At 38.6% G+C, this 2,789-nt stretch overlaps 1 protein-coding gene across 1 annotated transcript in view; it reads left to right on the forward strand.

The window, feature by feature from the left end:
* The window catches only part of L2HGDH (L-2-hydroxyglutarate dehydrogenase), a 78,546-nt gene that overhangs the window by 5,683 nt on the left and 70,074 nt on the right, over window positions 1-2,789 (forward strand). The window lies entirely within an intron of this gene.

Genomic DNA, 2,789 nt, shown 5'->3' on the forward strand with positions numbered 1-2,789 from the left:
AAAACCACCTATGTAAGTGCCAAGGTTATGCTACCTTTTACAGAAAAGTGAGGCTTGAAGGCAAAGCAAAGTATCATAGTTGAACTTGAAAGTAAGAAACAAAAACAGTGTGAAAGTTGTCTCTCTTATACACACACTGCCATGTAATTGATGTAGATATCAACTTGATAAATTAAAAAAATACAGCCAGGTACGGTGGCTTATGCCTGTAATCCCAGCATTTTGGGAGGCCAAGGCGGGCAGATCACGAGGTCAAGAGATCAAGACCATCCTGGCCAACATGGTGAAACCCGTCTCTACTAAACATACAAAAATTAGCTGGGCCTGGTGGCGCACACCTGTAGTCCCAGCTACTCAGGAGGCTGAGGCAGGAGAATCACTTGAACCCAGGAGCTGGAGGTTGCAATGAGCCGAGATTATGCCACTGCACTCCAACCTGGTGACAGAGCCAGACTCCGTCTCATCAAAAAACAAACAAACAAACAAAAAAACAGTCGGTCAAAACAGTCGGTCCTCGTTTTTGTGGGTTCTGCATCTGCAGATTCAACCAACTATGGATCAAAATATTTGGAAAAAACTATAAAAAATAACACAATTTAAAATACAGTATAACAACTATTCACATAGCACATACATGGTACTATGTACTATAAGTAATCCAGAGATGACTTAAAGTATATTGGAGAATGTGTGTAGATTATATGCAAATACTGTGCCATTTCATATAAAAGACTTGAACATATGTGGATTTCCCATGGCATCCATGAGAGTCCTGAAACCAATCCCTTGTGGGTATTGAGGGATGACTATGTATAAAATACGATTAAGTAATACACATACAAATATCTTAAGTATTTGTGAATGTTTTGAACACCTACGTTAGTGGAAGATTATAGAGGTTTTGAAAAATAAAAAGCCTATCTTAACAATAGTTATTCTTCTGGAATTCTTCAAAGCCAGGATATTTTAGAATCCATAAAACATCTGTTTATTGTGACAGTTGTGTAAAGGGTCAATGGCTGTAAATCAGTGAAGTAACTCTAGTGGAATGTGAATGTAGTAGATAAAAGATACCTTTTATCTACTGAACTTATGTTTTTAAAAACCTGTTTAAAGGCTTGGACTTCCAAATACACTCTGATCATATTAGTAATTTTTTAGTTGACCACTGTAAGCATTTGCCAATAACTAGTATTAATGTAGTGGACCCAGAATCCCATTTTGCTTGTGCTGCTCTTTTATACCCTCTCTTTTTAAATGAGGTGTCATTCACCATCCTTGACAACCATTTTATCCAATCTAAAGCTGCTGCAGGAGAACCACCTGCTGAGCATCACGTGGAGGTTCTCCCTGTTTAAGTTATGAGGCTTATGCTCTGACCGAGGGAACTTTATCCACTTATGACCCCCAAATTAATTTAAGATGTAGGATTTGATTTATCAAGCTTACATGTTAGTTCCTAGTTGTCCAGGTATCTGTTTCTGGTTCCAGATATAGCCATAGATGTGGTAAAAATTCTATTCAAATTTATGTGCTTTGCTAAGGATTTTGAAATTGAAACTTAGGTCACTTTTCAAAGAAGGGCCCTAATCTCTGAAATTTCCCTCTGTCTACTGTTCCTAGAAGATCCATATTTGTTGACCATCAGGTTAGTGTTAAAGGTAATCTTTTAAGCTTCTAATTGCAGAGTTATATAAATTATACATGCCGGTTCTAAATTTTGTAAATGGTTGTATAATCAGGGTTTGCCATGGCAAAGGTTGTGGTTCCTAAGCCCATTTCTGGACCAATTATTGCCCCAAGGTTTATTTTCTCAGAGTTGTTTCCTTCTCAAAGAAAAACATGTAAAAATTCTTGCACACTAAAGTGTTAAAGCTTTAATGTGCTAACGCATTGTCAAGAATACTACATTGGAATTTTAAAAGGATAAGTAGTAGAAGCATGACTATGCTTAACACAAAGTATACTCATGCACTGCATAACAACGTTTTGGTCAACCACAGACTGCATGTACAATGGTGATACCAAAGATTATAATACCTGTTTTTTTCTGTACCTTTTTTTATATTTACACATTTTTAGATGCACAGATACTTACCATTGTGTTACAGTTGCCTGCAATATTCAATATAGTAACCTGCTGTACAGGCTTGTAGTCTAGGAGCAATAGGCTATACCATATAGCCTAGGTGTACAGTAAGCTATATCATCTAGGTTTGTGTAAGTACATTCTGTGGTGTTGCACAATGAAATCACCTACCAATGCATTTCTTAGAACCTATCTCTATGGTTAAGCAATGCATGACTGCAGTCACTTATGTAACCAGCCCGGCTGCTGTGCTATGGAAATATAGAGCAGATTGGGCAACCAGCTATCCTGCCTGCCAGTAAGCTGTAGTTGATTACCCTGCTGACCAGCGATGTGTATAACTTTTGAGGGTTTTTTTTTTAATGCGTATAACTTTTTTTTTTTTTTTAAAAACAGGGTCTGGCTCTGTCTTTCAGGCTGGAGTGCAGTGGCATGACCTCGACTCATTGCAACCTCGGCCTCCCAGGTTCAAGCGATTCTCCAGCCTTAGCCTCCCGAGTAGTTGGGATTACAGGTGCCTGCCACCACACCCAGCTAATTTTTGTATTTTTAGTAAAGATGGGGTTCTACCATGTTGGCCAAGCTGGTCTTGAACTCCTAACCTCAAGTGATCCACCTGCCTTGGCCTCCCAAAGTGCTGGGATTACAGGCATGAGCCATCACACCCAGCTTTGATTTGTATAACTTTTAAGGGTTTTTT

This window comes from Mandrillus leucophaeus, unplaced genomic scaffold (assembly GCF_000951045.1).
Source record: "Mandrillus leucophaeus isolate KB7577 unplaced genomic scaffold, Mleu.le_1.0 Scaffold60, whole genome shotgun sequence".
NCBI classification, from domain to species: Eukaryota; Metazoa; Chordata; class Mammalia; order Primates; family Cercopithecidae; genus Mandrillus; species Mandrillus leucophaeus.